This window comes from Bombus terrestris, chromosome 3, assembly GCF_910591885.1.
Source record: "Bombus terrestris chromosome 3, iyBomTerr1.2, whole genome shotgun sequence".
NCBI lineage: Eukaryota > Metazoa > Arthropoda > Insecta > Hymenoptera > Apidae > Bombus > Bombus terrestris.
This window is the reverse complement of record NC_063271.1, coordinates 18,603,657-18,616,187: the sequence shown is the minus strand read 5'-3', so window position 1 is coordinate 18,616,187 and position 12,531 is coordinate 18,603,657. Positions and strand designations below refer to the sequence as shown.

The window sequence follows — 12,531 nt, the reverse complement described above, 5'->3', positions numbered from 1 at the left end:
AAATTATTCGCTAATGGAAATTAAAATTTTTATCTTTCTATTTTAAAAGGCATTATCAACGAATTTCTAAGATTCTCTCAATAAAATGATTAAAGCTGACTCTTGAATTTATCGTTATAGAAAAAATATTAGCGATCCAATCGTGGCATCTCCACAAACACCTAATCGCGAATATCAAAATTGAGATTTTTAGTGATAAATGTTTAATCGAGCACGCGAGATTACCCCTTTAATTTGTCATCGACGGATTACGCCAGGCTTCAACATCGCTCCCTGCTGTTCGTGCTGATTCATCAAAACAAAGTATAGGGCTGACTCCACAGAACCTTAACTGTGGAAAAATCTGATCACGTGTTCGGGAACTACTACATTTGTTACTCGAACGTATTCCGAATTCATTAAAAAATAGCGGTATTACTCATCACTAATTTTAGTATTAGCGATCATTATACACGTTACAATCAATTTACATTGCGACTCAACTCATCTTCGCCGTTTAATCTACCCGCAACAAACAAAGCTAACGCGCTGGATGCTGCCTAAGAGGAATGAGTCGATTGGTACACAGCCAGCTGCTACGCTATCTGACACATCGATGTCTTTTCGCAATAGATTAGACTTCGCGTTAAAGGGCTAACCTTGGACCATCCAAAGATAGATAGTGATTTCTTCCACGAATAATTACAAAATGAAAAATACAGATTTCTCCAGATGATATTGGCAGTTTGTATATTTACCTGCTAATTTCTTTAAAGAAAAAGTTCCATACAATGGAGAATTTATTCACTGTGTAAGAAACCTTTTCTTTTAGAACATCGATAGATAGACCGAACAGTTTAAAATAAAAAATTCTTCGTGATTCATAAGGTAGCATCTGCTGTCTGAAATATAATGTCGGATTTTTATGAAGAATCTCAATTCTTTTATAAATGGCAGCAGTTTGGCAAAATTGAAAATTGGACAGAAAAAGATTGTCTACCAAAGAAACAGTCAACCTTAAACATTTCTAAAAATCAAATAATCGAAATATAAACAGAAAATTGTTATATCGTCGTGTCGTAGAACCTCTGATATTTTAGTTACTCTTTGACGAGTATACTGTAAAGAAGTTATAAGGCAAAGTTGGCAGAAGCGTGGCACCTTCGACATATCAGATTGCCGATTAGAAATTAATACATCGATGAAGGAATCGTGCATCGAAGGCTTGATCCTTGATTGCTGGTTCTCGTCGCGCTGCCCGCATTGCGTCGGATTGCCCTCACGCCGGCGCCTTGCACCCTTTGCTTTTCTGCTGCCGATTCGGCCTTCTCTTCATCCCCTCCTTTCATCCTTTTCGTCGACAACGCCCCTTCCATTGCGTCCTCTACGCAGCCAAGATGCTCGTTAAGCGTTTCATCCTTGCAGACGCTTTCATATTTGGCAATATCGAATATTTTAAATATTTCAGTCACCGATCCATTTCTTTACCGCCCGTACGAATACTATTTATTCATACTGTCTAGTATCCACGGAAATATTATTATTGTTACGTCTCATCTGTTTGTCGGATGATCAGCAAAATAGAATTATACAAAATTTTACGTAGCTATTGAATTTTATTCAATTCGTTTTACCTATATATAGTAAATTTATTGATATCTATGTCAGTCTTACGAAAAGTTTACTTCTTATTTATCGTTCGAATGAAAAATTGAAATTATAAATTTTCGTCGCGATTAATTTGATATACAACTCCTTAAGAAATTTCGGAAATCCGAAGAAATATAAGAATATGATATCCTTACCGTAATTGTAGGTTTGACGACATAAATGATCTCACAAGGAAGATTAATTTTGCATACGTTATATCTTCCATCTTTCTCACCGAAGCTAAAATAGGCTAAACGTTAATTTCGTTTTATACTCGACGAAAAGTTTACTACGCGAAACTATAGTTAACGTTACTCAGTGTAATTAAACTTCAATTATACCACATTGCCGCGTTTTTACGTACTATTTGGGCGTGGGTTGTAAGTACTTACTTTCATCGCTTTGGTTTGTATTAGGCGTCGTTAATGAAACAGTTGATGAATTACTCCTCGAACTGAAATTTCAAAGAACTTGCATTAAATTTCATTTATCAAATGTCCAGATTTCCATGGAAATAGTAGAACGTTATTTTGCAATATATCTCTCTCTATATCTGTATATCGTTCGTTGATGTTTGAATAAAAATCGACTATAATTAATTAACTAGGCTTTTTAAGTGTTTACTTTTGTTTTACTTCATGGTCGAAAACTGGAGATTCTTCGATAGGCAGTTGAAGGGAAAATTTGCTAAGTAAGGCTATTTTAAAAGACTCTTTGAGATACGACAACCATTTTTAACGAGCTAAAATAGTTTGTTCTAAAATTTGACTAATCTAAAAGCGTTCATAATTATATTTATGAGGAACTGATCATTAGTTTGAGAATCTCTATTTAACGTTAGACATATAGTAAATAATAAAAAACCAACATTAATTGTAAAAAGAAAACTGCAGGTTTTCTTCATTTCCATTAAAGTGTGATTTTTCTTTTCACGTTCAGTCTCATTCTCCGTGTCCCTCGCTTAGATTATTTCCGAGAATTGAAGAACGGGACATTATTGTAATTCTGTTCAGACAAACACCGCTACATGCAGACATTACAATGACCATGCATACGTTATAGCTTATCGGTCATTTTCATTAAGAATGCTTTGTTTGACTAACACGGTACGTATCTGAAGCTGTCAAAACACAAACAGTTTGACCAAGTTAGCTTTAGCAGTCAGCTACGTGAACGAACCAAAAGAGACAATCAATGGCGAGGGAAATACGACGCCTTGCGTTCTATAATACAGGGTGTTTTACCCTCAATCGAATAGCTGAACGTCTCTCTGGAATATTTTTAAATTACTTCAATCGATACTGAGAAACAGTTTTAAAACAGTCTGAGCGGTGTTAAAGGAGGGATATTGTGGAAAAATAATTTCTTTTAACACATTCGCCGCTGCTACACTTGTAACTGTACATTCTCCTTTGTCACAGAAGCAAAGGCGATCTTAAAAAAAATGAAAGAAGACCTTGGAAGGACAATATTCTTCGTAAAATTCTTCCTTCCAAACCATTTAGGTGATAAACATTTCCCAGTATCATTAAAAATAAGGAGAGATACTTAATTGTCCCCTTAAGGATGACAAATCCTATTTATATAATATGACATTATATAGAACATCTAGAAATCCTTCGCGTTATAGCGGGGTATCGAACGCGATCGTACGATAACTTTGTTCGAACGAAATTGTCACGATAGCGTTAGAAACCCACAGAATGGCGCTATAAACCAGCCTTAATTCGAACGCTCCTTTGAGATACCATAAACTGGTATCATCACTTTTCAGATCAATATAATATTTTATTAACGAAACTCTACCAGGTGAACACACAACGCCGGTTAAACACTTTGTAGTCCAAGCGTAAGTGATCGTAATGGTGCTACAGTACATCCTCGAGCGCATAGAGAATAAATGAGCGGATGAGTTACTGTCATCGTTTCCTCCTTTGCTTCGTGCTATTGTCATATTCCACGCCTGGAAAAGCCAGACGCAATTCAATTAATAACATCGGTGAAATTTTACGAGTCACAAGTTACACGTTACAGAAAAGATCATGATACACATATACGAAAAGAGTTTGAGTATAAGAATGTACGCGTTTGAAACAATCAGAGTTACGATCGAAAGAGACGACAAAAATTTCGAGCGATATGATTTGGTTTGGTAAAAAATAAAAATGCAAACCGTCTAAGGTTTCGTTCATTTGCTTTTGATTCTCAAAGGAAAAATTGAATAAGAGACTGCTCTGCCGGGCACAATAAATCTCAAACCGCACAGGCATTTCCGCCGCCGACGATTTATTTCATGGCAATTTACTTTATCCCGTGTGTTCGTCCAACCATGTGCCGTCACGGTCACAGCCACAAAATTAGAGCCTTTCGCTTGATGCTTCACTCGATTACAGAACCAGTGACTTTTTCTCTTTTAAATACTTCCCAGCGTAGTCACGTGCATTCGGTGCACGCCTCTCCTCATCATATACGTATAAAAATAATTCTATCCGACTCTTTCTTCTCTCCCGATAGCTTTTACGTTGTGGAATTTAAAATTTACGAGAAAACTAATTAAGCCATACAAATACGAAATGGCTTTAGCGTACATATAGGATTACATATACACGTGTTCGTAATTAATATATGCTGGCCTGTAAAAATATCCGAGCAAACAGTTTTCGTACCCCTTTCGGTAAAAATGAAAACTAAAAGAATTTTAATTTATCCCAGCTAAGCTTGAGTAAATTTTATTTCGAACAAAGATAACAAATGGCAATTTGAAACAACGAGTCATTTCGACTATATATGACTATATATGAATAGTGCTATTGAAACAGTGTAATCAGAAATATACCTTTAATACTGTAAGTAAGATTTATAACATCCGATATTCATCCTTTCATAATAAAGATACAAATAAATGATAAGCCTGGACCTAATAGGCAATTGGGGAAAATGGGGAAGAGGAATATGGCCTAAAACAATGAATTTGAGATATTATGTATTCTCTTGGTTATCCAGAAACGAAGGAGTATTTATAATTTATAAAAGTGTCGCAATGTAAATTAAAGAATTAAACAAATGAAATTCTTTTCCTAATGGTCGGACAAGTCGACACTGATATAAATTCTTATATAAATTCTTTCTCTTATACCAGTTTTAAAAAGAATTTGCGAGAATATTACTGCCTAGAGCCTCAGCCAACGAAGACAGTATTAGAAAATGATTTTAGGAATTTAATACTTATATAATATATTGCGGTGTTGGAAACTTGATTAAGAATTCGATTATTTCATCTATAATAAGTACAAATAATTAATGTTTAATAAAGTTTATACTTTTCATTTGATTAAAACTTAAGCTGAACTATTTCATGTAACTGTACAATTGGAGAAAATTGTGTAATTAATCCTTTTCTGGATTTGCGAGGAGATAGAAGAGAAAATGAGCAGTCGTCACAGTAGAGTTCTCCATTGTGCGCCCGGCACTTTTATGAACCAGAATGAGATCGTAGCAAAGAACTTTATTGAATTTAAATGAATTCATTTATATGCTAATTGACGAGGGAGTGTAAGTTAAGACTGAAGTTGCTGGAATTTCGAGTGTCTAAAAGAATCTTTAAAAAATTATTACACGTAACCTGAAATTTAGTAGTTTAATTCTTAATTCTCTAGTTGTATAATAATTTTATGAGTTCTATACGTCCACTATAACTTTTCGAAGATTTGTTTTTAAGACTTACAGGCCAGAACGTTAAGTGATTTTATGGGATGATTCAGCGCTGACAACGTTCGAGCCTCTCACAATCAGCGGTTCGATGAAACACATAATTTTAGCTGCCTAATGTGTTAGCAGACATTGCTAACATGGTTTCTGACACGATCGAGAATATCGAACTATTTTCGTGTGAAAGCAGATTGTTCATAGTTTTATATCTTGGAGAATTCGAAACTAGTCTGCCAAGGTTTCGGTCATTATTGTTATCTAGTTTTCGCGTTCTACCACTCTCAGAACGTGTTGTATCCTCGAAGTCGATTATCGTGTTTCAGATAAAACCATTCGACTGTTTTTTGAAATATTTTTCAGTATCATCGACAATTTGAAAACTATTCGTGATGTTGAATGGATTTAAGTGAAATACCCTGTATCTTCGACATAATTTTAGTATAATTTTAAATAATCTGTGAAAGTATTAGTCTTTTGCATAGTTTTACTAAAAAAGGTAATCAAACACGCCATGGGTAAATATTTTTATACAGATCTCTGTATAATTTTACAAATTGAAAAATAAACTTCGATTCAACTGAATTTCAGTTGAAATTACTCGTTGGCACTAATTAACTAGTTATCGAAGCACGTTAAGATAATTTGTCACTGTACGGCATGTCGCGTACGTTTCCTTCCGGTATTGGAATCGATTTCGGAGTTTAATTAACGAAGCTAGTTTGAATTCGGCTACAATTGATCTTGCCATGTATCACGGCCGTAACGACAGTCTTTTAACGAATAAAATTATAGCAAAGAATTTTTTAAAATCGCAACCAACTTCTGCGATTCGTCGTCTGAATGTACAACTAGATGCAGTGTGTATTTTAAGTATGAAATGGAGAAACATGTGATTGCAAAATATGTGGAAAAGAATCAGCATGTCAGCTACCTTACCGTTGTAAAAAGCTAGCGGAAAGAGGAACATATCCGCACGAGTGGTTCCATCAGTGAGCAGCGCTTTGCTGTGGAATACGCGAGATTTTTCATGAAAGAGCACGTACTACGTCTAATCTGAGGAGCGTTAGATGGAGTGATAGTTGATGACCAACGAACGAGTGTTTTGCTTATGGTAAATTAAAAGCATACCGCAGTGTATACACGTATGCTATCTATTCGGAGTTTAAATTAATATAATCTAGTTTAACCATCTACATAGCTAGATACTTTGGCCTAATTTCAATTTGTCACTCCTCAAGTTTTTAGAGGAATATCCATGTCACTTTCTAAAGTAATTCTACGAAATGGAAAATATTTATATCGTTAATTTGCTAGAAAAAAGTGACACAGCTGGGAATCTATTCCCTAATCTAATCTGTTCCATTTTTATTTCGTTTCACAAGTTATAATTAAATTGCGAATATTTATGAAAACTCATATTTTTATAAATATGATTTGAAAAATGGGTGCTTCGATACATCAGATATTTTACATACTTTGTTTATTTCAGGCGTGCGGCTCAATACTGGCAGAATACGCGCAGAAACCCCAATAAGGTAGGAGATCATGCAATTTAATATTTCAAACTTTTCGTCGCGATAATTACTCTTCATAATTTAATATTTAAGTACGGTATATACGAGCATGAAGTTGCAAAATATTTTACGCCGTCGTGTTTCGTTACTCCGGCTGCAAAATTTATTTATTTCATGCATACAAAATTTTCTACACACGCGTAATAATCGTTCATAATCGTTAATCGTCATATATTCAAAGACTAAAAACAACATACACATGCAAGGCGGCTTTATTAATTATGGTAGTGTAAAACCACCGGAGAACTCTTGTACAGTTAAACTCATAAAAGCTACTATTATAATTTCATTTTATATAAATATTAATTATAAGTATGTAGAAAATTAAAGTATGTTCCTTCTCTTAATGAAAATATAATACGATTCGTATAACTGTGAATTAATTTTATATAAATTTTTCTAAATATTCTTTGTTTTAATATAAAGGTTCAGAAAGCTATCATAACGAAAGTTTGCATCTTGTGCTCGCTATGCATTTAGCCAGTAAGAGGTCAAGCAGCTCAATTTTTCGATTAATCGCTCTCACCGATCTGATTTATAAGTCCTTAGTTACCTTGGTAGTAAATACGTCATAACTTCACTACGTGTAGACTGTAGACACGTCATTGAGACGTAAAAGGATATTGATTTCTTAGTTCTCTTGTAACTGTGGCACATCAAAATCCAAATGTTATAATGAATTAATTCTCGCCTCTATTCATCGTAACCGCATCGTCACATCTGTACACATCATATCCAGAACTAACGTCATTCCACATGATGTTTACACGCATACGTGGATATGAATGCTGGGTACTTAATGAGGACATGTGCGATTGAGTTTATGTCTCTAAAACAAAATATACAGACGTAGAATAAACAGTTAAGTGAAAAGTATTGATTTCAACCTAATGATAATAATAATTTAACAACTCAATTCAGTTAAGATTGAAATTTTCTTGCTTTATGAAATTATATATTTTGTATAAATACAAAGTTACTTTTTCATATTTTCCATATTCTGTGTGAAACATGGAAAGCAAGATAATATAATATAATATAAGATAGTATAATATTCATAATACAGAGGAATGGGTGTGTATGTATAATGTATATATGTTAAAACATGTGTATGAAATTAATGATAAACCACCGAAAGATGAAACGGCGCATATACAGATTGCATAAAAGAATTACTTCATACACATTTGCAACAAATATATGTTGTTAGGATGTGAGTAATATTTAGAATAAAAATGCTCGTTTCAGAATGATTAATCTTCACAATGTTTGCACGACGTATTTCGAAGAAATAGAGCATACACGAAGTAACAAACGACAAGTTTCAAGAAAATTGGTCGATTTGAAAACAAAGTTTTCGACAACATCAAATGATACTAATTTGTCTTGTCGTACGTTCGTTACCCTATTTTGTGACAAGTTTTATAAGACAGATATTTTGTTGACTACATCGTCCGTAAATGTTTCCATTCTACTTATTTTTACTCCTCCGCATTCCACGCCATTCAAACGTACACATAATAGCGAAACGTGAAAGAGAGACGAATTCTCGTGCACAAGATCACCATAGCTATTCTAACACATCAATAGCTATTCTACCCTGAATTTGCACGCACTATCAACGCGTGTAATCCTATAATCGAGTAAAATGTATAAGCCCAATTATTTTCAATTCACTTGTCCGTATTTGTTTGAAAGCAATTTGAAATTCAAGTTGACCACTTGATCGATTACTACTGTGTCCTTTTCAATTATACTCAAAACGTTAAAGATATAAGAAAAGTGAAGGAAAAAACTGGAATGACACGTTGGTACTAACGTTAAGTGGAAAAGTTTCAATCGTACGCTTGTATAATTGGTCTGAATATATTTTCTTCTTTATGACACGTTGCATAACTTTCTTTTCATAATTTAGTGTAGCTCGAAACTAGGACAAAGAAGTTCTTTCACGCGTCCAAAAATATAACAAATATTTTGGATGCTTGTTATAATTAGATTGCGGGTTTTTATGCATTTATGAAAAATTTGAAGATGTACATAATTTTTTTTTTTTAAATTGTATTCATAAAAATGTAAAGTTATATATACATATACATATCAAATGTGAAGATACAATATCGGCATTGTAATTATGTTTTGCGCGTTTTTAGTTGGTCGTCTTTCATTAATTAGAACAACCACTAATGTTCTTCTGATTGTCTGGAATTATTTATAGCACCTTTGTTAGAAACGATATATCGTTCCCTTTTGTTCCTGCTCGTTGTATAGTCTTTATTCGCGGAGAAGGAATAATGATGATAGAAAATTCGATTTGTTTCTCGAGCAACGAGGAAAAAGGTTGAGTAGAAGGAGAAAAGAGCCGCCGGTGTAAAGGTTAGGAATATGTCCGATGAGCGGCTCTTCGTGAAATAGTAAGCTAGGCACGAAGTTTGCCATCTCGTTTCGCCTCGTTTTTTGCCATTGTGCGCGCGTCACTTTCCTCGACTTGCCAGCGAAACGCTCATTGTTGTCTGAGCTTTTTCTCGTAACCTTTGTGGAGGGCGGCCGATGTACATAAGCATGTAGCACACTCCCTATAAGTATAATACGTGCAATCTTTCTGCTACGTAGCCCTCTCTGTGTTCTGCCTTCCTTTTATGTCCTGTCACCTCTGCCTACACCCCTCTATCCTTCTTTTAGGCCCAACGTTCCAACTGTAAACCATCGAGTACGAGCTAGAGGTAGAGAGGTCTCCAGGTGGGCGGAGATCGATAGAACCGCGACCCAGCTTTACCCTAGCAGGCCGGGGAACCTGGTACTACTAGTTTCCGCGATTCCTATGTACGCGATCTTCGTGTGTACACTTATATTACTCTTCATGAGTATTTCGACACTTCTAAATTATTGCAAATATACATATATACAATAATACATATTTTGATCTAATTTTGGTCCCTGATCTCATCTTAGCTAGTTATACGTATTCTTGGTAGATGTTGACAGATAGTGGTATGTCGTATCGACGAAAACAACAATTGATATCTATTAGTATAAATAAAGAGACGATTAGTTGAATGTGAATAAAACTTAAAGGATTCATAATAGAAACGATTCTTGTTAAAAATTACATCTTTAGATCTCTGTTCAACGTTGCTTTGTCTTAATGTTTCTAGTCACATCCTAAAAGTTTATACATATTTTATGTAGCTTTAACTATTCATTGCGGGTAAATGTAAGACTAGGGCGATACAAATATATTTTTTATTTCAGCTTTTTAGCAGATCATTCTATTCCAGTTATAAGAAGAAGTAAAGAATTAACAGTAGAGAAAATATGAGAGAGAAAATACCAATCTTCTGATCAAATTGTACCAGGTGTTCAAATATTTATGATAGTCTACACATATACAACCGTAACAACGGTATGTTACAAAATATAATTAGTGTTTCATACGCGATATGCTTTCTTAACCACTCTTCTGTTATGCTCTGCAAAATGCAGCTTTGTTTTTGTGATTAACCAATTACGTTATGTTTTACCGGCGATTTTTTCTACGTTTATTTACATCTTTACAACTCCGATCTTCCTATCGTTCAATGATTTATTTAGATCGGTAGAAACTTTGTTTCTTATCGAACTGATAGAAGTAAAAATTGTAATCAGTACTCAAACTATTTGAAATTAAGTACCATGTAAAATTATCTATGTTTCATTCTCGAAAACTGATAAAACTTGAAGTTTGAAGAAAATACTTTACTGTGTTTTAGCAGTTTTGAACTATTAAACTGGTTTAATTTAATATAATAATTAAGGGTTCGTTTTTCTTTTTTTGGAAAACGTATATTTGTTTCTGCAATAACTTCTGTACCCAATTGCAGCGATTTTCTGGAATAGTCACATTTGTATCAAAATTATTATCACCCCTTCAGAAAAATTTAATAATACTTTGGAACAATTAAATAATTCGGTTAGAAATAATTTTAATGAAAGAAATATAGCTATAGATCGCCACGATTTCACGCACTACTTCGTCCCTATTTACACGATTCGAAAATATTCTTAATAAAAAAACGTCCTCTTGAGCACGATCCTGCTCATCTCGCATGTTACTATAAAAGACAAAAACGAAAATATTTTATATTGTCATATTAAAACTAGAGCGCGCTATAATTATCTAAAACTTTTAAGAAAAACTAAACTATAGTAGCTTTGTGAAATTATATTTGTTGCTATCTAGTATATAATACAAAATGTCTTTCTTCTCGATTTGCACAATTCATTTAATCATGCAAGAAGTTTACATTATGTAGAATAAAAGAAGAAGAAACATATTTCATGTTGTGTGACGTTTGTCCGTTTTAGAATAGTACCTACCACGAATGGGAAGTTGGCGAAACAGGAAATGTTATTGTACATACAGCCATCATCCTTCATTTGTATTCTACGAGACTTTGCTGTTAAAATATTTACATTGCGCGCAATTGGTACTGTTGTGTTTGGATATGCTAAAAGACTTAAGACCAGGTTTTAAAATAAAAATACGGTTGCTATTTCAAATGGCCGATATATACATTTATTTACAATACTGTGACGATCATGAAAATATAAATACGACTGACTAAATATACGACGATAGATCGATTACTTTAATATTATAATTGTTTTATCAAAAATCTTTTTGTTTAGTTATTTCGTTAATATTCATTAATATTGACTCAATTCGGATTAACGATCGAAACGCGTTTAAGAATTAAAAGATTCGATAGTATTTAATATTTACACCACTTACTTTCAATATTTTAACTCGACATCCTCTTTTATTTCACATGCCTCGTTTATATCGTACAATTTTGACATTTATCACAACGTCGATTTCACGACATTTCATTAAGCTACCAAGCTGCTACTACCGATTTGCCTAACGTGTGAATCATGTAATTAATATTTCTGCTTGATATGCAAAGTTTCTGCAGTTGTAGCAGCTGTCTTGATAATTTAATTAACAATTACGTACGCTCTATGTCACTCCCTAGTAACATTCGAAGTAACGTAACGGTAAACGCAGTTATACAGAATGTTTTAGAATTAGTGGTATGGACCGAAACGAAGTTGCGCCACGATCATTCAATGTGAGAAAACCGATCAAAAATGTGGAGTGACATTTTTCGTGTAGAGATTTTTTTCAAGCAAATTTAATTTGTAACAGTTTTACTTCGCCAAATTCAATAAGAAAAACATTGATATATGTAAATGTTAAAAAATTGAAATTGTATAAGAACGAAAAAATTCTGAGATTTAATGGAGCATATAGTGTGTAAAACTTTATTAGAATGCACTATATTTTACAATTATGTTCTGCGTATTGTACGTCTGTAAGCGTTCTTCAGGGTATTTCTATTTTCCAAACGTCCCAATGCAAAAAGAATCTTCTCTTTGAGCGGTTCTCTACTCGTATTCTGGTCGCAGTACACAAGAAATTTGACTCCATAAGCAAAAATCCATCAATGTAAGTCCAGGGATCATATTGGCTATTTTACCATGGCGATCGATACAGCAGGGATATTGGTAACGTTTCTGAACACAAATGCAATAAAAAACTAGTCTATAGTGTACTCTAGTATCGATGAATTTTCAACATAGG

The 12,531-nt window shown here is 33.8% G+C and overlaps 1 protein-coding gene across 1 annotated transcript in view; it reads left to right on the top strand.

Annotated features, from left to right (window-relative positions):
- LOC100650548 (neuronal calcium sensor 2) overlaps positions 1-12,531 on the top strand; it is a 71,755-nt gene that overhangs the window by 16,717 nt on the left and 42,507 nt on the right. Inside the window, exon 2 of the mRNA XM_012319212.2 lies at positions 6,827-6,872. The gene's annotated coding sequence lies outside the window, so the exon portion shown is untranslated. The remainder of the gene's footprint in view (positions 1-6,826; positions 6,873-12,531) is intronic.